The sequence below is a fragment of the Lissotriton helveticus genome, chromosome 1_1 (assembly GCF_964261635.1).
Source record: "Lissotriton helveticus chromosome 1_1, aLisHel1.1, whole genome shotgun sequence".
Lineage (NCBI taxonomy): Eukaryota > Metazoa > Chordata > Amphibia > Caudata > Salamandridae > Lissotriton > Lissotriton helveticus.
The window spans coordinates 1,595,301,786-1,595,325,554 of NC_136057.1; the positions used below are offsets into that span (position 1 = coordinate 1,595,301,786).

The 23,769-nt window shown below is 46.8% G+C and overlaps 1 protein-coding gene and 1 long non-coding RNA gene across 6 annotated transcripts in view; one reads left to right on the forward strand and one right to left on the reverse strand.

Annotated features, from left to right (window-relative positions):
* MYG1 (MYG1 exonuclease) overlaps window positions 1-23,769 on the forward strand; it is a 151,220-nt gene that overhangs the window by 29,840 nt on the left and 97,611 nt on the right. The gene's annotated exons all lie outside the window — the stretch shown is intronic.
* On the reverse strand, window positions 187-5,510 carry LOC144773602 (uncharacterized). Of its 5 annotated transcripts, XR_013600028.1 has the most exons (12): window positions 5,441-5,510; window positions 5,249-5,344; window positions 5,057-5,151; window positions 4,363-4,671; window positions 3,850-3,953; window positions 3,705-3,746; window positions 3,331-3,432; window positions 3,189-3,217; window positions 2,983-3,080; window positions 2,818-2,879; window positions 2,621-2,662; window positions 917-2,510 (listed from the first exon to the last, which is right to left on the reverse strand). It is a non-coding gene; the product is annotated as an uncharacterized LOC144773602 (long non-coding RNA). The 5 variants fall into 5 exon arrangements; XR_013600022.1 differs by having other exon boundaries at window positions 917-2,879; XR_013600020.1 differs by having other exon boundaries at window positions 2,621-3,080.

The window sequence follows — 23,769 nt, forward strand, 5'->3', positions numbered from 1 at the left end:
GTTCGAATTTTCAAAGGCCATGAATAAAGTAGACATGCGCAAACATTTATATCGTAAATCTACCTACATTTTTCTCCTAAATGCACAGTTTGCCGATGTATAACTTTGCACTGAAACTTGTCGGTCTCACCTTATCCTAACTGTTCTTTATGCTCTCAGTATAAAATCTGGGACAAATGACTTTCACAGAAATGGCGAAACTTACATGCGCAAACATTTTCCTCTTAAATGCTGAGTTTGCCGATGTATAACTTTGCACTGAAAGTCGTCGTGTCTCACCTTATCCTAACTGTTCTTTATGCTCTCAGTAAATGTAACGGGCCTTCATGCAATGACTAAATCTAGTGTTGCGACAAACACATGCTTGTGCTCAGCTAACTTTCAGCCCTACGATTTGAGCATATTAACTAAAAAAGGGGACAAATTACTTTCACAGAAAGGGCTAAACTTACATGCGCAAACATTTTCCTCATAAATGCAGTTTGCCGATGTATAACTTTGCACTGAAAGTCGTCGTGTCTCACCTTATCCTAACTGTTCTTTATGCTCTCAGTAAATGTAACGGCCCTTCATGCTCTGACTAAATCGAGTGTTGCGCCAAACACATGCTTGTGCTCAGTTAACTCTCAGCCCTACGATTTGAGCATATGAACTAAAATCTGGCATCGCACAAACAAGGCATCCAAAATGTACATAATGAGGAATTGGATTAAACAGCAAGGCCTTACAAAGTAAGCATGTGTTCTAATTTTCAACGGCCATGAATAAAGTAGACATGCGCAAAAATTTATATCGTAAATCTACCTACATTTTTCTCCTAAATGCACAGTTTCCCGATGTATAACTTTGCACTGAAACTCGTCGGTCTCACCTTATCCTAACTGTTCTTTATGCTCTCAGTAAATGTAACAGGCCTTCATGCTTTGACTAAATGTAGTGTTGCGACAAATACATGCTTGTGGTCAGCTAACTCAGCCCCACGATTTCTGCATATAAAAAAAAATGTGGCATCGCACAAACAAGGCATCCAAAATGTACATAATGGCGAATTTGAATAAACAGAGGTCCTTACAATGTAAGCATTTGTTTGAATTTGAAAAGTTCATGAATAAAGGAGACATGCGACAACATTCATATCGTAAATGTACCTATTGGCGATGTACCAAAAAGTACTCAAACGCATTAAACAAAAACATGGTGAAATTGGACAAACGTATAGGCAACACAATTTAATTCTAAAGTCATTCATATTATTACTGCTTTGTTTGCGTGTGTAAAACTGCAAATTGTGGTCGTAATACCGCTGCTCAAAAGGACAAATTACTTTCACAGACAGGCAAGTAACTTACAGTTTATGTCGAAAGGCTCCAGTCCGCTGTCTCGAAGTATACCTCCTGAGATCGGTCGAGAAATCGAGAGGCTCCAGTCCACTGTCTCGAAGTATACCTTCTGAGCTCGCTCGAAGAAATGTTTCTTTCCGTGGCTGTAGTCCTTTACATACTGTGGAAGACAAAAAACGCAGTTAGTTCATTAAATAACAAAAGACTTGCAAAGTTTGTTGTTAAGAACATGTAGGTGAGATGTTGTTTAGGATGTTGCTGTCTCGACATATGTAAATTGCTGATAGGAGGCTGTCTGGCCGAATGAAAAGGTCGTGGATGCTGTGACTCGTTAGAGTACTTAGTGGCTATGTGCGACTTTAGCCGATCTTGAATATCAAAGCTTAGTGGTAGACGAGTTGGCGCCACGCTGCCTGCAAATACAAAAAGAAGTGCTGGTGAATATCATTTTGTTAAAGTAGAAAAACACGATAGCTCTTTGCAATAATTCCCTACACAGAAAGCACACGATATAAAATAAATATTAAAGTAAGCATAATAGAATTACGAGTGCCACCCATCCGTCTAATACCTGCAAGGAAAAGAAAATAGATGTATTTAAAAATATAGAGCATTCAAAGAAACAAAACAGTTTTATTTTACAAAAGACAAAATCTATTCAATCTCTTACATGAAAAGCCTTGCACCATGAAGACAGCGAGCCAAAGATCACAAAAGACACCAGCAAAGGCACCAAGCAGTTGAGGCGATACGAAAGTACGTACCTAAAAAAGAAGCCGAAAAGAGAGATTAATATCGAACATGTTAAATAGCTTACTTGCACCACGAACAAAGCGCACGTAGGCAACGTCCGAACATATAAAGGAAACACGAGAGAGCTGCAAAACAAAAATATATTCCAAGATTAGAAGCAAAGGAGCATGAAGTTACCTGTAACAAAACAGTAATTACATAACAAAGTATGTACTACGAGTCGCACTTACCTGAATAGTCAGGGCAAGATCACCATACAAAATGGCGAACAAATACACATGAGCTCCACTTATTACTTTGGAAAAAAAACAAAATCACCTACCTGAAAGTCCTTGCACCACGAAAACAGCGAGTCAAAGATGACAAAACAAAATGGCTAACGGAAATAGTTACCCCCACCACGCCGCCGACAGATTCCTGCAAATAAAGGAAAAGAAATGAAGTCAGAAATTACTTTTGAAACGTAAAAAACACTCCGGGTATTCGAAAGTGACAGTAATTGTTTAGTTACAAAACACATCGCTTACCTGCAAGTCGTCACGCCACGGATGAGACCAGACAGGGAAACACTAGAGAGAACAGGCCAAAAAAGAAACATCAGAAGAACATAAACCAAATAGCCCGAACACCTGTTACGTTAAATCTACAACACCTGTAAGAAAATACAAATTACATTCGAATCTATCTACACCGAGTCGCAGTAATACATGACCACAGCGCTTACCTTAAAGTCGTTCGTCCACGGGGAAGGAAACCCGACACGTCACGGCAGGCTACACGGAAACACTAGAGAGAACAGCCCAAAAAAGAAACATTAAAAGAATATCAACCAAAAAGGCTGAACACCTGTAAAAGAAATACTAATTACATTACAATTTAAATCGCGTACCTGAAATCCCTTGGACCAAGGAGACGGAGACAGACAGCCAAAGATCCCATGACAAAATGGCGACCGGAAATCGTTCCCACGCCGCCGCCGTTCAATTCCTGCAAAGAAAGGAAGATACATAAACTCAAAAATACCTTTTCCAAGTTAAAAAACTCCCGGGCATTGAAAAGGGACAGTCATTTGTTACAAAACACAACATGGCTTACCTGCAAGTCGTCACGCCACGAATGAGACCCTACACAAAAACACAAAAGAGACAATCCCAAAAAAGAAATACATTACAATATAAACAAAACAGGCTGAACACATAAAAGAAATTACAATGACATACAAATGCCAATCGCATACCTGAAATTCATCGTACCACGGAGACAGACACCGAGCGAAGCAAGAATCCAAAGACAAAATGGCGACCGGAAACCGTGACCACGCCGCGACGCCGAAAAATACCTGCAAAGAAAGTTAGAAAAATTAATTCTAAAAAACGCTTTTCAAAGTTACAAAAACTCAGAGTCATTAAAAAGAGACAGTCATTTATTAATTACAAAACACACCATCGCTTACCTGTAAGTCGTCACGCCACGAAGGAGACCCGACACGGAAACATTAGAGAGAACAGGCCCAAAAAATAACTACATTACAATATAAACACAAGAGACTGAACACATATAAAAAATTACAATGGCATAAAAATGTAAATTAAAAAACACACCATCGCTTACCTGCAAGTCGTCACGCCACGAAGGAGACCCGACACAAAAACACTAGAGAGAACAGGCCCCAAAAATAAATACATAACAATATAAACAAAATAGACTGAATACATATAAAATAAATTACAATGACATAAAAATGTAAATCGCATACCTGAAATCCATCGTACCACGAAGCCAGACACCGAGCGCAAAATGGCGACCGGAAACCGTGACCACGCCCAGATACCGGGACCACGCAGCGACGCCGAAAAAAACCTGCAAAAGAAGTGAGATAAATAAATTCTAAAAAAAGCTTTACAAAGTTACAAAAACTCAGTCATTAAAAAGAGACAGTCATTTATTAATTACAACACACACCATCGCTTACCTGCAAGTCGTCACGCCACGAAGGCGACCCGACACGGACACATTAAAGAGAACAGGCCCAAAAAATAAATACATTACAATAAAAACAGAATAGGCTGAACACATAAAAGAAATTACAGCGACATAAAAATGTAAATTAAAAAACACACCATCGCTTACCTGCAAGTCGTCACGCCACGGAGGAGACCCGACACGGAAACATTAGAGAGAACAAGCGCAAAATATATAAAACAAATAGGCTAAAGACTGTAGAACACATAAAACAAATTACAATTACATACAAATTTAAATCGCGTACCTGAAATCCATCGTACCACGAAGCCAGACACCGAGCGCAAAATGGCGACCGGAAACCGTGACCACGCCCAAAACCGTGACCACGCCGCGACGCCGAAAAATACCTGCAACGAAATTGAGAAATTAATTTCTAAAACACTTTGCAAAGTTATAAAAAGTAGAACACATAAAACAAATTACAATTACATACAAATTTAAATCGCGTACCTGAAATCCATCGTACCACGAAGCCAGACACCGAGCGCAAAATGGCGACCGGAAAGCGTGACCACGCCCAAAACCGGGACCACGCAGCGACGCCGAAAAAAACCTGCAAAAGTGAGATAAATTAATTCTAAAAAAAGCTTTACAAAGTTACAAAAACTCACAGTCATTAAAAAGAGACAGTCATTTATTAATTACAACACACACCATCGCTTACCTGCAAGTCGTCACGCCACGAAGGCGACCCGACACGGAAACATTAGAGAGAACAGGCCCAAAAAATAAATACATTACAATAAAAACAGAATAGGCTGAACACATAAAAGAAATTACAGCGACATAAAAATGTAAATTAAAAAACACACCATCGCTTACCTGCAAGTCGTCACGCCACGGAGGAGACCCGACACGGAAACATTAGAGAGAACAGGCGCAAAATATATAAAACAAATAAGACAGTCATTTATATTACAAAAGACCCCTTCGCTTACCTGCAAGAAATCCCTTGGAGCACGGAGACGGAGACAGACAGCGAGCCAAGGATCCCGACCGGAAATTGTTCCCCCCACCGGGCCGTCCCAAATACCTGCATAAAAGACCAACAAAAAATACGTGATTAAACATTTCGGATGGGGCATTGAAAAAAGACAGTCATTTATATTACAAAAGCCCCCATCGCTTACCTGCAAGAAATCCCTTGGAGCACGGAGACGGAGACAGACAGCGAGCCAAGGATCCCGACCGGAAATTGTTCCCCCCACCGGGCCGTCGCAAAATACCTGCAGAGAACAACAACAAAAAAAAGTGATTAAACATTTCGGATGGGGCATTCAAAAGAGACAGTCATTTATTTTACAAAAGACACCATCGCTTACCTGCAATTTGTTCCGACACAGACAAACAAACCCGACACGTCAGCAAAACAGGTCCCGGCAACCTGCAGAGAACAACAAAAAAAAAAAACGTGATTAAACATTTCGGCTGGGGCATTCAAAACAGACAGTCATTTATTTTACAAAAGACACCATCGCTTACCTGCAATTTGTTCCGCCACACACAAAGAAACCCGACACGTCAGCAAAGGCAGGTCCCGGCAATGCCGGACCAGACTCGGGGGCGTTCCCGGCGTCGCGTGACGTCGGCAAAAGCCAAAGAATGTCGGGAACGCCCCCGTGTCTGGTCCGGCATTGACGGACAGGCCCCTCGTCCAATGGCAAGGCTCCATTTACGGAGCCAGCCAATCAATGACGAGGGCCGACCCAAAGCCACACTACAGTTCTCATCAGGTTTTCGCCTGCGCGAAAAAGCTGCGCAGAGCGCAGCTTTCGCCAGGCAAAACCTAAAAATGCAGCCTCTGCCCACCTTTGTTTTTCTATTTATTGACTTTTGTGAAAATGGCGGCACGCCAAGCTTTTGCTTTAGATGTTTAAATTAAAGCGCGGCATGCCGCCATCTCGTCAAGTCAGTAAATATTTTTTTTCAAGTTGTGCATGCCGCGCATGAACAAAAAAATAAATACAATGTTACCTTGCATGTTGTCAGTGCGGTTCAGGCAGTGTGTAGCTGGTGTGCTTGTAATGGCAGCCACGCCGAAGAAGCCATTTACAAAAGAGTGCTCACAAAGCGTAAATGAAACATACCGGGTAACAACACATCTACAAGGGGCAGTCCTTATGGGGGTTAAAAGAGTAGAAAAGGAAGGACTAAGGAGGGTCTAGTAAGCAAAGTAACCAAACACAATGAAGCATTTACAAAGGACAGCCACAAGAGCCAAGTTGCAAGAGTAATAAGCGAGAGACAGGCTACAACTCCAAAGAAGCAAGGCACCATCTGCATTTGTTATCCCTTGAGCGTTTATTAATTTGCAACCACTGACAGTTTATTTGCAGAAATTATAGGCTCTGAGTTGATAAAACTAACAGGATACCACCAGTCCGCCTGAATCTCAAGGAAGCCTTCCAGTAGAGACTGGTTTGGACAACTTTTTTAAAGGGATGTCTGTTCCCCCTTTTATCCCAGAATGTTGTCATAGATGCAAAGAGTCCAGGCAGGGGGGTAAGCGTGGACTACAGAGAAGTGAAGGGAGAACGTTACCAATATTAAGAAAGAGGTTTAACTAACCTGCCCTCCATAAATCAATGGCCCTGGGTGAGAAGTTAGATGGACAGTTGCTTCTAAAATTGAAGAACAGACTTTGGAGGATGAGCAGAAGGGCCTTATGTGGCAAGAGGTGTCAGGGGAAGTAGTGGTGAGACTGCAGCAGTCAAGCTATCCTGCAGCTTTGAACGCCATATTAAAATAGGGTGTTTGCTAAAAAAGGACAGACCACTGTATTACATCTACTTTGAGGGATGCATTCAATTGGGAATATTTTTGTCAGTCACTTGATCCCAAAGGGCAGTTATCTATGCAATTCGCTATTTCTCCTGGAGCCAGGAGGAAAAGGAATTCTGGTTTAAGGATGATTTCACAGACAACCCTATTACGATCCTCAAGTGCTGTTTTGGTATCATCCAGGGATTTACCTTTAGTTCTTGAGTGTTAACATGATCATTCTTTGCCACGTTAGAAACAACTATTATCAAGGTTGTGCATGCTGTAGGTCTTTTTTTTGTTTTTCCCATTACACCTGCTCAGAGGTTTGGATAATGATGTGCCCTACTATGTAGGAATCAATTTTTTTAGACAAAAATGGACTCTAGTTCTACTGCTTGATGCAGCCATCGGAACAGAGCTATTTTCTTTGCATGCTTCTCTGAGTAGATCCATTAAGTCAACTTGATTAGCTCATGCTGTGGTTAAATGTACAGTTGCGAAAGGAATTAATGGTAAACCTAGTCAGAAAAATACAGAATCTGGGGAAAAGTGTGTCGGGCTCGCTGAAGGGAGAAATGATCAGCGGTGATTTGGAGGGCCCCTCATCCATTTTTGCACCACTATCCCCCACAACTTGAAAAGGAATAATCTACCACATTCTGTACAGAAGCCCTTGAAGTAGTAGGCAATGGTTCTCTAATTAGGGTATGAAAAAAATGACGTACATTGTATTATCTAGTGTGTTTTAGCTAGAAACTTGGGTACGAGTATTAAAGAACATTGCAGGCCTCTACGCATTTTTATGATCTCCCCTTCTTTAAATGTTATTAGTCTGTGTATATGTGTAAGAGATTTACACACCTGACCTCTTTTAATTTCAAACACCGCTGGTTAGTAATGGAGGACAAGCCCTCAATGCTTCTCCTTCGTGTTAATGCAGCAACCACCCTTGTGTTCACCGAGTGTAAACCTTCACACAGAGAAGTCAGTAACACAATTAAACTTCACACTCTTACAACCGCGGCTGCTGCGGACATGCAAACGCTCCTCAACCAGGCGGTGAGGTGCCTGAACGTGGCCCTTACATCCCATGCCTGGACAGGCAATCTCCTACAAGTGACTCCCTTCACTCTGCTTTAGACTCTCCCATATGTGAAAACTAGGCGAAGTAACGAAAAAGTTGGATTCAAAGTGATAGGCAGGCTGTTGGGCGGTATTAGGAAAGTCTGTATCGATGTACTTCCTAGTAATTGCCTGCGATTTGTTAGAAAAGGAACCTCCCTGAAAAATACAGCCCACCCATTCCCAAAGTAAACTGCCACTGTTGCTGCTTAGGTACACCAGAAGAAGCCTTCTGTGCGCTACAATAGATATGGCCCAGGAAAAGCCACGAGGTCTCATCTATTTCCCAGTATCTAAAAACTACCTCTCTGCGTCCTTATCAAAAGCGCATCACAGTTAATGACTGCAGTGCCACCCATGGCGAACAGCATGTTAGTCACGTCGTCTCAGGGCCCAGAAATGGCCAAAAGCCCAGTCTGTGGTTGAGACTAAGCAGGTTGCATGCTGAAAGCCAATCATGGGAGAGGGAGGGGGAACAATGGCACATGGGAGAAGCATCCGCAAATGCGCAAACCATGAAGTGCAGCGTATGTGCAGACGGGGTGAGCATATTTGAAAGTTATAGTGCGACGTCCATAAAGCGGGGGCCCTGCTGAGTTGGTAATCGTTGCTGGAGAGTGTATCTTGCCTGCTCTCTGCTTAATTTGTAAAAAAACATAAGTGCCTGGGCCTTGAAAGGAGGCCACTTCAGCTGGCACCACACATTGTCCCTGCCATGCTGTAAATTATTGTAACATCACAACTACTAGCCATCACACTCCTACAAGTGTGACATTTTGGACTATTCCAATCCCCCAAAGCTATAAGAATGGCTGGGGCGGCAAGTAATAGTAATTTTTAATGTATATCGAATTAAAAATTATCTGTAGTCATTTTTAGGTCTCGCCTGTCGATGCGCATGCGCATCGAGCAAGCGAGACTATAGGGGCTCATCGACTCTTTATCTAACTTGCAAGGAATCGTGGCGATTCCTTGCAGTGCCCGTGACTTTTAAGCTCAATGCGCATGCGCATTGAGCTTAAAAGCGCGTGCACAGCCGCCCGCATTCCTCCGACACCTTTGAAGTGAAGCTTAGCTTCACTTCAAAGGCCCGGCTTCCACGGCCGCCAGGCCACATCAAAGGCTTCCCCAGCACTGCCCCGCCCATCAATCACCCTCCCACTGCCACCCCCCTCCCTCTCCATATGGTGCGCTCTGCCTCAGGCCTCTGAGCCGTCCCTACGCTCCCCGCCCACCCCCATCCTTCACACCCTTTGTCATTACTTCGGCCCCGAGCCACCCCTACGCTCCCCGCCCACCCCCATCCTTCACACCCTTCGGCACCACTTTTACATGAGAGCTAGTTGCATAGTACAAGAACACATTGCCTTCTTAAAGCCGCAGGAACATTAACTAATTCTCCCACAGTCACAGTATAGTGAGCTGACATTCTAACTTGTACCTGGCTTTCTAGCTTTTCGCTTGCAGCTCTGGGCATTACGCCACATTCTTGTTATCTCATTCATCCTCCCTGGCTGACCCACATGCATGGCGCTCCTCCTCTCTTTAGATGCCGTCATCCTCCTCGCACTTCAGTCTCCCGCCACTCAGCTCGCGCCCCCTCTATGAACGAAGATGTTTACGGGCGTCGGTCTGAAACAGGCAATTGTCTTCCAGCTCCCGTGTTCTTAAACCCGGACATAGCGCAGAGCTGTAAATAACAGAACTCAACTTTTCAGAGAATATTTTGATCAATAATGTTCGTGTTTGTCTTCAGGCCCTATTACTTGAGTCAGAATGTGGCATAACGGCAAAAGCTGCCGACTTTGGAACTGGGAAACAGGGTTCGAGTCTAGGCGTCGGCTCAACATCCTGTTGTGATTCTGGGCAAATCACTTAATCTCCGTTGCTAACAAAAATGTGTTCTTGTGTAATGCAACTTGTGCTCGTGTAAAAAGCGCTCCTATACCATCGCGTCGAGTTCATGCTATATAAAACTGCAAAAACACATGAACACTCTGAGACGCAGAGCTGTGCCAGGGCACTGACTCAACTTTTCCTATTTTTTATTTTTATTTACTTTTGCCCCTTGCCTCCATCGGATTGCTTCCACGAGCCTTCTTCCGCCAGTAGTTTGAGACTTTGTTAATCACGTCTTAGCTCGGCCTCATTATTTATCTCTCGCCTATCGCCTAATGATATTTAGTGGTAGCCCTCCGCTCCTACCTTACAATTAAACTTCAGCTACAGCCCCGTTTGTCCGCTCCTGCGGACTCCCTGCTGTGTGCCTCACTTGAAAGCGCTACTGCTGTATGTGTTAGCACATAAAAACAAGACCTGTTCTCTTTACCAGTGCTTCTTTTAATAGCCTCGTATTCTTCATTTTCCAGGGTCTGTTTGCCTTAAATTACTATAGTGTTAGAGTGGTCTAACAACCCCATCTCATGAGCCGAAATGGATAGAGCCACATGGCGGCAGGGCTTGAGAACCCTGCGCTCTGGCAACTTGACGAGCGAGGAACTGGTCAGTATTACAGAGAAATAACATTAGAAAGGCCAGAATGCTTCTGTGGGCAGGTGTGTGGAGAAATGCCAGGGCCGGGTCATGTGCCGCTCAAACCCCACAGCATTTTATTTTTAGCTCATTCATCCTCCCTCGCCGACCCACATGGCGCTCCTCCTCTCTTTAGATGCCGTCATCGTCCTCGCACTTTAGTCTCCCGCCACTCAACTCGCGACCCCTCCATGAACGAAGATGCTTACGGGCGTCGGTCTGAAACAGGCAATTGTCTTCCAGCTCCCGTGTTCTTAAACCCGGACATAGCGCAGAGCTGTAAATAACAGAACTCAACTTTTCAGAGAATATTTTGATCAATAATGTTCGTGTTTGTGTTCAGGCCCTATTACTTGAGTCAGAATGTGGCATAACGGCAAAAGCTGCCGACTTTGGAACTGGGAAACCCGTTCAAGTCTAGGCGTCGGCTCCCTCCTCTTTTGGACACTCGCATTCAGGGGTAGATTCAGACGAATTTTTTCTCTCCCATTTTATTTTCATTCTTCCCCTTTTCTCTTCCTCCCATCTGCCCCCTTAACCAATTTAGCTCCCTCCTGATTTCTTTACATGCACCTGTCTTTTGTTATCTCTGTTTCTTTGCTCCTCTCACTTTTTTTCTCTCCTCAGTTTTTACCATTCCTCCCCTTTCAATAATGTTTCCATTGTCTCTTAACTCACTCCTCCCGACCACTTACCGTCCCCACTTCCTTCATCTCCCGTTGGACCTTCCCCTCTCACTCCTCCACATTTTGTACCATTCCCTCCTCAATTTTTGCCTTTATTTGCGTCTATCCTTGGGTCCCCCCTCACCCACACTCGTTTACCTCCTCACTCAGCTCTTTTCTATATCTCTGTACCCTCCTCTATACCTCGCTCTCTTCTTTAGCTCTCTGTGGCTCTCCCTCCACCACCCATTCTGTTACCACCTCCTCTGTGTTTATCCCAATTTTTTTTTTCTTGATATGCCTTGTATATTGAGTTTGATTATGTAAACATACAGTAGGTTGATCCTTCTAAATGAATAGGTGATAACTGTCATGTTAAAACCAGTTGTTTATTTATATCTATTGCGTAAAATATATGCACTCTCTTTTTTAAAGTTACAGTTTCCCATATATGTATAAATTAACGAATGTATTGCTTATGACTTCACTGCAATATTCATTGGGAAGAGAATTACATCGCTATGGATACTGTTTTGGGGGGACCACATAATTACACTCCACATAATTACACTGCGCACAATGCAACATACACTCCAAATCCCACTCAGTGCCACATAATTACACCCCACAAAATTACACAGCACTCAATGCAGCATACACTCCAAATCCCACTCAGTGCCACATAATTACAATCCACATAATTACACTGCACTCAATGCAACATACACTCCAAATACCACTTAGTGCCACATAATTGCACGCCACTTAATTACACTGCACTCAATGCAACATACACTCCAAATCCCACTCAGTGCCACATAATTACACGCCACATAATTACACTGCACTCAATGCAACATACACTCCAAATACCACTCAGTGCCACATAATTACACGCCACATAATTACACTACGCTCAATGCAACATACACTACAAATACCACTCAGTGCCATAGAATTACACACCACATAATTACACTGCGCTCAATGCAACATACACTTCAAATGCCACTCAGTGCCACATAATTACACACCACATAATTACACTAAACTCAATGCAACATACTCCAAATCCCACTCAGTGCCACATAATTACACACCACATAATTACACTAAACTCAATGCAACATACTCCAAATCCCACTCAGTGCCACATAATTACACGCCACATAATTACACAGCACTCAATGCAACATACACTTCAAATCCCACTCAGTACCACATAATTACATGCCACATAATTACACTACGCTCAATGCAACATACACTCCAAATACCACTCAGTGCTACAACACATATTGTGTTACAAATGTTATAGGTGTCACATTTGCGAAAGATAAAACTATTGGCATTGTAAATGATAAAGCTATTAATTTCGCTATTTTCAAAACAAGCACATAAATAAAAAATGTGTCATTTACAATACCAATAGCTCAAACTTTCCTAATGCGAGACCTATTGCATTGCAAATGCTTGTTAAATTGGCCAGACAGCGCCGCCTTGTGGCAATCAAAGCAAAACCAAAAGGGGAAACCAAAGATGATGAACGGAGTGTTGAACATTGCAAGCACTCACCCCCAGTCAACTGATCTGGGTTTAATCCATCATCATTCTTTATCTCACTCGCCACCCCAGTTCAGACATGGCCATATGCAAATCAGTCTGACCCTGTGCCTCATGGGAACAGTCCAGCTCGAACTGCCAAGCCATGTCTTCCCTGACCGGAAACAAGCATCCTGGGACCGGTTTCTGGCTAATCAGCTGTCATCAGCCAGGCTAGCTTGAATCCAGTTGCAAAGTAAGCAAGGGACCCACGTCTGGGCATACCCTGCCAATTTAGGGCGAACAAAGCAAAAGCAAAGGGGATGATGAACTGAGTGTTGAACATTGCAAGCACTCACCCCCAGTCAACTGATCTGGGTTTAATCCATCATCATTCTTTAGCTCACTCCGTCTGTCGCAAGTGCTGGTGTTGACAATTTAGTTCCGGTGCTGAGCACCGGAAACCACTGGCTCAAATTAAGTCCTGGGCAGGACAAAGTGCTTGACAAAATAGTGCTCTGAGGCTGTAATTAAAACCCACTGAGTAACAACATTTGTAACGGGGGCAGTAGTAAGGAGGGACAACTAAGCCTATTGATCAATGAAAAGCCACCATTCACAAAGGACAGTGACCGCCAATTGAAGATGGGCGGAGCTTTATGCCCATATCCTGAATACAGGATGTCTCGAAGAGGTAGCGCAAGTGCTGCCTAGGCGAGACCTAAAAAGCTGCCATCTTTTCCCTTCCCTGGATGGTGCCACCAGCCACCCCAAGCTAAGGAAAAATCAATAAATATAATTAAGCCCCCGAGGGAGGGTCGACCCTTGCCAAGAGGGCCGGCCCACCCTTGCGAAACAAATCCCTGCTCGTGGATTGCAGTATATCTGCACTCTATGTACAGGGGTCAGTTTAAACAAGCATTTGCAATGCAAAAGGTTTCGCATTTAGGCCAGTTTGAGCTATTGACATTGTAAATAACAATGCCTTTTATTTTTGTTTTCGTTTTTAAAACATAAATAAAAGGCATTGTCATTTACAATGCCAATAGCTTAAACTCTTATAAATGCGAGACATATTGCGTTTCAAATGCTTGTTTAAGAATGCTCATGCGGCCAACTGTTATATATATATATATTTTTTCCTTTTCTACTCTTTAGCCATGCTGCACTGCAACTGTAATGCAGTACTGCATCACTTAACCATTGATAAAGCCAATAGATTACAAAAGGAGGACCTAAATGCTATGCCAATGCATGTTTTTATTTTTTTGCTTCTTGAAAATACCACCGACTACTGCAAAACAAATGGCGGAAAACAGCGTAATCTTCCAATGTGTATTAAATATGGAGGAAAGAAGCAGGACCCTAAAACTTTATGAGCAATAACTGAACATGTTTGTCTCTCCTAACAGCATTGGTGTTCTTCCAATTATCACAACTCTAACTTAATGACTCGAAAAGCAGGTGAACATCGCAATGGCGTGCCAAAAAGTGCTTTTTGTAAAATGTTCAGTTTCTCTAAATTTGGCTTCGTTTTGGGAACTTCTATTTTAAGATCACATTATTATATTAATCATTCTCCTGGAATGTGTGAAGATAAATGGAAGACCCCAGTAAGAATTTCAATAATTATAAAGTCGCTGTAAATTGGAAGGTCACAAATTCGAATCATTTCAGTATTCCCTCCTTCTAAGTCTGATAAATTAAGCACAATCAACCGGGATGGTGGCAGCACGTTATTTACAGCGCGTACAAATGCCAAATGTGTGCTATGAAACACTATATAAAAACTATTTATTATCAGCTAAAATAAACAGAGCTAGTGTTAGCTTACGCTGCTGCCTCCTGTGAGCATGGTTTATTTTGATAAGCAGGCAGAGAAACTAAGCAGTGTTAGAAAAACATATGTGCTTTCACATTGAAAACCTATCTAAATATCTTTGAAATACACGTAGTTGTTCTGGAATAACACAATGCCAACAACAGGCTTACATACACGCACACACACACACACACTCGTGCACACACACACCGTTCTGCAGAAGGTGCATTAACCCCCACATTATCCTATTCCTCCAACCCGAAGAGGTGGTGGTCAGGCAATTTATCACAACTCATTGACGAAGTTATAGTTCAGCGAGATATTTTTTCAAGCTTAACCATCTATATACATCGGCCTTGCTCAGTACCAACTTTAGGGAAAACATATATTCGCCTCGGCAGGATGCAGGCTGAGTCGCCCGACCTAGATTTGAACCTGCGACTCCGTGGTGCCACCGGAATCGAAGAACTCTGCCAGTCATTTGAACAGAATTCGGCCAATCTTTACTAAGTCCAGAAGTGTTCTTTTGAATAACCAAAAGCTCGTTTTAACAGTTAGAAGAAATTACATCAAACGCACACGGTACTCGCCGCTTTCCCCATCCTTATTAGATTTGGAGGGTGCCGACTCGCTGGAATCGGACTCTGGGGAAGGGCAGTGAAACCCCTTAAAAAGTAAATTCAAATAGTCTCATTCTCTGGAAAGAGTCGCAGGAAAGAGTCACTTGTTGAAAGCAGAGCCTCCTCCCTCGCATGCCCCCTCCTCCTACCGGCACGCTGACACCATGTGTGCCCTCTGTGTCACTTAAAACAGTTTGGACACTGCAGCAGCTTGTCTCTCCGCGCACCGAGGCGCCCCTTAAAGGCTCTTCACTTTATCGCCTATAATGCTGCCGTCTATGTGGACGCTTCACTGCCACGCCCTTTTCATCGTTAAGCACCCTCACTTTCTTCATACATATACATGAAGCGGTTTGTTCCAAACAATGGCGAGAATCTAGGTGAAATGTGTTCACAATCTAGAAACAAGTGCATTCCGTTTGAATGCATGGATTGTACAGAGTTCACGAGCACATGAGAACTGCGCGTTGTGCATGTTTAGAGTCACAAAGCACCTGGGATTCCAAAGGACAAGAAAGAGGGCATTTTCAAATTAGGAGCAGGCCAGACATTTTAGCATACAAAAAGTTCAATGGTCTGGAGAATGTTACTGGTTTCAAGGATCTAGCGCAACAAATAAACCAAGCAGTTCCAAGCCAGTCAAACTCACGGTGTCAGTGCTGCAGCTGCCTGTAGTATCGTCGGATACGTTCTAGTGTTCCAGTATGTTGTCACACACTGAACACACACCTACCACAGGCATCATCAGTCATATGACCCTGCTAAATAAAAAGGGCTGAGCGCACGTGCTCAGGGCCAGTTAACCAACTATCACCGCGGGGTCTGTGTCACCACATTTACTTAGTATGAGGGCCTATAGCCCAAAATACCACAATGGCGATGAGGTGGAAGCTGTGCCCCGCGTGCCACCGCTGAAATTCGTGGAGAAAGGGGGAGGGAGCTGCCTGCCTCGAGGGCACACCCTGTGAACGGCACCGGCTTCTGGGAGGCCTGCAGGGCATGTGCCGAGCCCTGGGCCTGCTTCAAGATTAGAGGTGACCGGGAGCCTACCCGGCACCTCTTTAGCCCGCTGTGAGCCGCCCTGCGACAAAGTGCCCCGGGAATGAAGTGCGAGCCGATCGGAGCCCACCCGCATCGGCCGCGGCAGAGTGACCCCTTGCAAGGAGGCGCGCCGCCCGCCGAGAGGCACGCGGGGCGTGTGTCAAGCCCCGGGCCTGCGTGCAGATAAGGAGGTGACCGGGAGCCCACCAGCACCTCATGTGCCCGCTGTGAGCCACCCACCCTGCGTGGAGAGCAGCCCGAGCCGACCAGAGCCCACTCACATCACCCGCAAGGTACTGACCCGCCAGTGAGGTGACCCACGCGGAACCCACCCGCATGGAAGAAGAGGCCCACCGTATGGGACGTGGCCCTGCATGATCGGAAGACAGCAGGTGCCCACCCCGCTGTTTCAGCCCCCGCGACGAAGCGCGACATGCCCCTAAGCGATAGGAGGCCAGCAGGAGCCCACCCCGCACTCATGGCCAAAAGAAATCCCTGACCTGTATCAATCAATCAATCAAGGACATTTATAGAGCGCACTACCTACCCGGAGGGTCTCAAGGCGCTTGGGGGGGGGGGGGGTGCTGCTACTGCTCGAACAGCCAGGTCTTGAGCTTCTTCCTGAAGGAGAGGTGGTCTTGGGTCAGGCGCAGGTCGGTCGGGAGGGAGTTCCAGGTCTTGGCGGCCAGGTGGGAGAAGGACCTTCCTCCTGTTGTCGTTCTTCGGATGCGGGGGACGGCGGCGAGGGCGTGACTGGCTGATCGGAGGTGGCGTTTGGGAGCGTAGAAGTTGATGCAGTTGTTGAGGTAGCTCGGGCCTTGATCGTGTAGGGCTTTGTGTGCGTGGGTGAGGAGACGGAAGGTGATTCTCTTGTTGACGGGGAGCCAGTGCAGGTCTCTCAGATGTCCGGAGATGTGGCTGCGTCAGGGGATGTCGAGGATGAGTTCGGCTGAGGCGTTCTGGATCCACTGGAGTCTCTTCTGGAGCTTGGCGGTGGTTCCGGCGTAGAGGGCGTTGCCGTAGTCCAGTCGGCTGGTGACGAGGGCCTGGGTGACCGTCTTCCTGGTCTCGATGGGGATCCACCGGAAGATCTTCCGTAGCATGCGCAGGATGTTGAAGCATGCGGCGCCAGCACCCCCCTGCCCCGCAGCGCATTGAACTGAGTGGGGTGAGTCCAGGAATGGAGACATAGTGCAAGGTCCGCGCAGCCCGCAGTGAAAGCGGAGCCAGTAACCCCTCCCTGCGCAGCCAAGCGGGAGAAAAGGCCTACTGCGAGGAGCCGGAAGACCTAACGGTGAAAGTGACACTCACCGCAATGAGGCCGGAGTCCTCACGTGGTGTCTGGCCACCCCTGTGCGTCCCGAGAAGCAGCCGTGGCGTAACCTGGGCTATCGACCTGCCGCCACCCTATCCGGGAATCGGAGCGGGAGCCCACCCCGCATATGGACAATCTGAAAGCCCATATGGCACGAGGTGAACCTGCGTGGGTGCAGAGTGAAATAAGGCTGCAGTATCCGACCGCGGAGCCCGCCCGCCCCCCCCCCCCCTCATGATTCAGAGCCTGGCAAGAACTGAAGCCAGCCCCCCCCCCCACGGGGAGCGAGCGCGAGGGCAAAGAGACAGTAATAAGAGGCCCGCAGCGTGGGTGAATCTGCTGGGGCTGATAGAAGTGCTGTAGTGCCTGTGAATAATTTGCAGCAAAGTGCCCCACTGATGCATTTCCACAAAGTACACAGACGCTCACCACAGCAAGGAGAACTATTCCACAACCTGGAGGGGTCCTGGTGCATGAGTGTGAGCAACAGCCATCGGTGAATGTGCTCTCCCACGAGGCAGTGAGCACGAAGCCTGCAACGTTGTGGGAAAGCCGAGAACAGAAAAAGTAGGCCTGAGTAAAGCAGCACTGCCACCTAGTGGCCACCTCCCGTTAACGCACCCGCTGAAAGGAAAGTACACAACAGCTAGAGGACAGCTGCCACACAGGGAATGAGTGACTGTAGAGCACAGCCGTTGCTCAGAAACTAACAGAGAACCACCTGCTGGCAAGTGGCTGATCTCCAGAAAAGGGAACAGAATAAAGCACACACGTCTGCAGAGACAGGGACACGTGCTCACGCCTGCCTGAGACTAGTGCCACGGCTGACCAGGAGAAGCAGCCAAGCCTCACCCAGATGGCGTACGAAAAGCAACACTGGACAGTGAGTACTGCCAAGTACAGGAAAGAATGCGAAAAGTGAATGCACAGTAACGCTGACTACAGTGGTGCCATGACACTACACAGATGCTGAGGAGAAACTGACAAAGCGCAAGGAACGCGCCAGGAGTGTAGGAACTCCACACTGAAGCAATTTGTGGGCACGTTAGCAAAACGGATGAAGACAGCGAATTGGAACTGCCCCCCAGAAGAAGGAAGAGCGCAGCGATCCGCGCGTAAAAGGGAGTGACCAGGAGAAGGTCAACGGAGCTGTGGCACAACCCTCCGGAAGCACCTGCGTCACGCCCGGAGAGAGTGCAGCACTGCCTGGTGGCCACAGGCTATCGCTACAGCACTAAGGCGAAGACAGGAGCAACATCACGTGAACCAACGGCGGTTCAGGAACTCTGCAGCGGGCAAGTGCGAAAGCGCAATTGGAAGCGCGCCACAGCAACATGAATGCGACGGGAAGCCGACCACCCAGTCTGGTAGCAAGGGAGAAGAAGCTGACCACCCAGTCTGGTCGCAAGGGAGAAGAAGCTGACCACCCAGTCTGGTCGCAAGGGAGAAGAAGCTGACCACCCAGTCTGGTCGCAAGGGAGAAGAAGCTGACCACCCAGTCTGGTCGCAAAGGAAATGAAGCCGACCACCCAGTCTAGTCGCAAAGGAGATTAAGCTGACCACCCAGTCTGGTCGCAAGGGAGAAGAAGCTGACCACCCAGTCTGGTCGCAAGGGAGAAGAAGCTGACCACCCAGTCTGGTCGCAAGGGAGAAGAAGCCGACCACCCAGTCTGGTCGCAAGGGAGAAGAAGCCGACCACCCAGTCTGGTCGCAAGGGAGAAGAAGCCGACCACCCAGTCTGGTCGCAAGGGAGAAGAAGCCGACCACCCTGCCTGGTCGCAAGGGAGAAGAAGCCGACCACCCAGTCTGGTCGCAAGGGAGAAGAAGCCGACCACGCAGTCTGGTCGCAACAAGGAAGCCAACCTGTCAGATGGTCGCAATGGAAGATGCTGACCGACCAAGAGGTCAGAGCAAGTGTAAAGAGGAAGACCGTGGGGACGTCGACAAAGAGGACCCCAGGAGAGGTCAGCGAAGAAGACCAGAAGGAGACGGACGCGAAGTCCCACAACATCACTTTGACAGCAGAAGTATCATGTGACAGAAGGTCGCGACGACAGGTCTGGACATGGAGCAAAGTAACGACAGTGTCCTAGTGCCGGGACAAGACCAGAGGGAAACGAGCAGAGGGCACGCTGCTCGGAGAAGCCTGGTCAGGATGAGAAGGAAAGCGAGGAGACCGGACAGCGTCGCAAAAGGGAAGGAGAGAAACGATGGCGAGTGAGTGGCACGACGCTACAAAGAAAAGCGAAGAGTAAGGGAGGATGACCCATCCTGAGTGGCACGGCGCCACGACAAAGAAAGGAGGAGGAAGAAGAGCCGAGTAGAGAGGTGTGCGTGACAAGACGCCACAACCCACACCAGAAGGGGAACACCCGATGGAGAAGGTGAAGAGGTGCATGACCATCTCAGCACAGTTCCTGGAAACACATCAGCACCACTGGAAGTACACATCTACGTGCAAACCCGAAGGTCACCCCGACAGAAGATCACAGCCTGTTTACCCACAGAAGAAATCCAACATTCTGCCATCGCTATCCAGGTGCATCATCGCCAAGGAGCATCTCACCACCCGAGTGAATCCACACACGCCCTAAACAACCAGGGGTCAAAGAGGCGAATCACCCAGGAACCTTCTGTGCACCCCAGTGAACCTACAGCCTGCCGAAGTCAAGCACTCCCGGCCATAGGAAGATCCGCCCTTGGGGACTACACAAGCGCGGCCTACACAAAGGCCTGCACAGTCCACGCGGTCACGTGGCAGTCTAGGGGACAAGGGCCTCAACGGAGTTCCCGAGTAGGAGAGATGTGTCGGCCGTAGCTCCACGTCAGGCGCAGGAAGCATGGAGGTTACGGTTGAAGGCTGATCACCCACAAGATTGCCAGAGGAAGGTGCAGAACCTGAGTCCAGACGGCGACGACGCCCAGACAACACCACCACCCTCAGGGGCTACATGAGCAACTTGGCTGTGAATGCTTAGGCAGTTCCTCAGCGACCCCTTTGCGCGGCTCACGCGAAGCTCCACACGGTCCCATGACAGCCAGCAAGGAAGGCCATCCAAGAGGCTCCAGTGGCAGAGGAGTCCAGGCGAGAGGAAAGTCGGACGTCGCTCAGCAGTCTGGAGTAAGGAAGGTCACCGAACACGTCACCCCACAGGAAAGCCTCACTCACAGAGACTGTCTCCAAATCCAAAGTGGATTTCACCATAGCTCCAGATGCATCGACACCGCAAGACCAGGCCGAATTAAAGAACATCGCCAATGCGGGTGAAGGCACCTCAACCAGGAGTATACACAGTGAACAGCAGAACACCAATGATCCACCATCAATCCAGCTGCACTGTTCACCGACTGCGGTGTTGGAAGAAAGGAACTGGAAAGCCCACTTCCACGGCGCAAGTACACAACGGAGCACATCCACAGAGCTCTAAAACATGGTGCCAAGGATAACTAATGGTCCCGGCTGTAAGGACACCCTCGCCGGCAGACGACCAGCAGTGAAGAGACTGTGTGGAAGTCGTCCACATTGAGTTATGTTTTGATTTGTAATCTTGTATTCTCTCCCACAGGTTCGGATTTCATTTTGTTTGAACTTTCATTTAATTTTGGGAGGGATGTAGTATCGTGGGATACGTTCTAGTGTTCCAGTATGTTGTCGCACACTGAACACACCCACCACACGCGTCATCAGTCAGATGACCCTGCTAAATAAAAAGGGCTGAGCGCACGTGCTCAGGGCCAGTTAACCAACTATCACCCCGGTGTCGGTGTCACCTCATTTACTTAGTATGAGGGCCTAGGGCCCAAAATACCACACTGCCCAATGCGTGTGTCTCTCGCTCACCTCGTGACCGGGGCTCCACAGACCCTCAGAGAGAGCTTGAAAAGCAGAAGGGCTGCGCTTGGCTCCGCACGCGACATGTCTGTAGCGGTAGCATCAGCTCGGTCTTCGTAACCAACATTAAAACTACCAGAGGAAGAACCACAGGAAGTATAAGTGTTCATAAAAATGAGTGAGACTACTTTCTTATTTAGATTGACTGTAACATTTAAATAACCCATTAAAAATTGCTAGAAAAGAGACCCCTCATGTTTGACTCGAGGTTAAAGGAAATATATTCACTTTGTATTGTCTTTACATTTTTAATTCTAGATTACTCTCAGAAAACATGTCACAGGAGGAAGCCACTTTGTAAATTGGTCTCTCTCTCTCTCACTCACTCACTCACTCACTCACATATATAAATATACACAACCACTTGGGCACACAGACACACACGCAGAAATAAGTACACTTATACAAACACTGGCACACTCAGAACAACATACACACGAATAGGCACACACATATATGCCTTTCAGTGCCAAAAAAGCATTGAAACAATTGTACTGCAAGCTTATTTCCTACTCCGGGCAAAGGGGCTTTTCGGGAATGGAGGGTTCATGGAGCGTGTAAGTGACCTACAAGGAGCGTGAAGCAGTTAGTTGGGGTCATGACGTGGCTTTTTATTACAAGAGCGATGAGAGTGAAACTAGTCACCAGTCATGAGGGGATTAGTTATGCGCAATAACGGACACTCCTCACAGGAGGATGGCGGCTGCGTCCTCGCTTTCTTACAATAAAATATGTCCAAAAGTGGAATATATTGCATTGTAGTGTATCTGTAAATACATAGAGGGAGACATATACTGTATAATGGGCTGCTCCGTAAGTGTATAGTATTTTATGAACCCGTGCATTATGTTTGTGTTTACCATTGTGTCAAGAATTAAAAGCGCTACAAGCAATCCAGCGCATCCACACCTCCTACAGTAAAGCTTTACGACGCAGTGTAGATCTCCCCCACGTGTGGAACAAGTGCAGTGTGGAGCACGCAAGACCCAACTGAATCACGGCTGACAGATCTTCTGGGCGCGCACAACATGTCAGAACTCAACAAGTGCGGCCGCTAAAGTTAAAGCAGCCCGCGCTGCGCCGAGTTAATTAAATAAACAAGCGCGGTCCCCAAAGTGAAAGAGGAACACGCTGCAAATAACAAAAAATAGGGCTTACCCACTAATTAAAGGAGATAATATAACGCTGCAAGTAAACGATCCAGTCCTGATGGGCGGTTCCAAAAGGAGGGACTAAGATGCCTAATTTTCAATCGGAAGCCAGCGCTAACCATGGATGATGATGCCAGCCAATGAAAAATATTGGCGGGGCTTCCACACTACTTCTAAACATTACCCTAATACAGGATGCCTCGCAAAGCGAGCAGCACATGCGCTGCAACGCTAGGTGAGACCTAAAAAGGCTCTGCTGAAAGGGATAACTTGTTCCAATCTAGACTTGAAGGCTGGCGGGAGATATCCCACTGTACTCGCATGGATCTGCGCTCTTCTCCTGTTTGCGCTGTTCAGTGGGATGTGTGACATGAGCGTGCTGTGCCACACGCTGGTATCCCTGATGGGTAGGGGGAGGCATGGGGGTCTGATGCAGAAGCACTTCTGCGTCAGCTTGCGCAGGTGCTCAAATGTGGAAAGACTGGTGGGCGTACTGAAGATTCCCCAACACCCACTTGTGAGGATGGCTTGTTGACGTCCTCTGCACAGCAGAGCAAGCACTCAGGACCTCACGGGTAAATCTCTGCGTTGATAGGTTTAAAGCATTGTTTTATACAGTATGTGGGAAGTGTCGCTTTCTCATGGACCATAATAGGGGTGGCAGCTCATACTCCTAGCTTGTCCTTTAGTATCCATGTCACTGTCCTTGCTACCCCTGGCCTTGAAAATGTCTAAGAGCTCTCTTCACTTTCTATAGCTTTGAACCCCTTGTCCATACATGGCAAAATGTTAAAGGAAAGTAGGAGATTTTAAAAATAAAACCGGGTGAATTTATTTCCCCCATTGACTTCTATTGCAGCAGAGGCAATTTCAGGAGGGAGACGGCTAAAATAAACCACGTTTCCCTCACAAATCGGGAGTTTCCCTCCTGAATCGAGTGTTGTGGCATGTATGCTTGTCCTTTACTTACCTCCTCAGCAGCAGGGCACAAGTTGGGGGTGCACGTGGGTGGACGGCGTCCATCCACTATTTTCACAGGGTCGACACCGTCCACCCTGCTAAGAAGTTGGGCCCACTAAAAAATATGCTGAATATGTTCTGGTGTAATTTTCAAACACCGGGACACATTCAGCAGTGCCTGCATTTTGTTGTCTGCTTTCGATCCGCAACACCGTGCAGGCTGGAG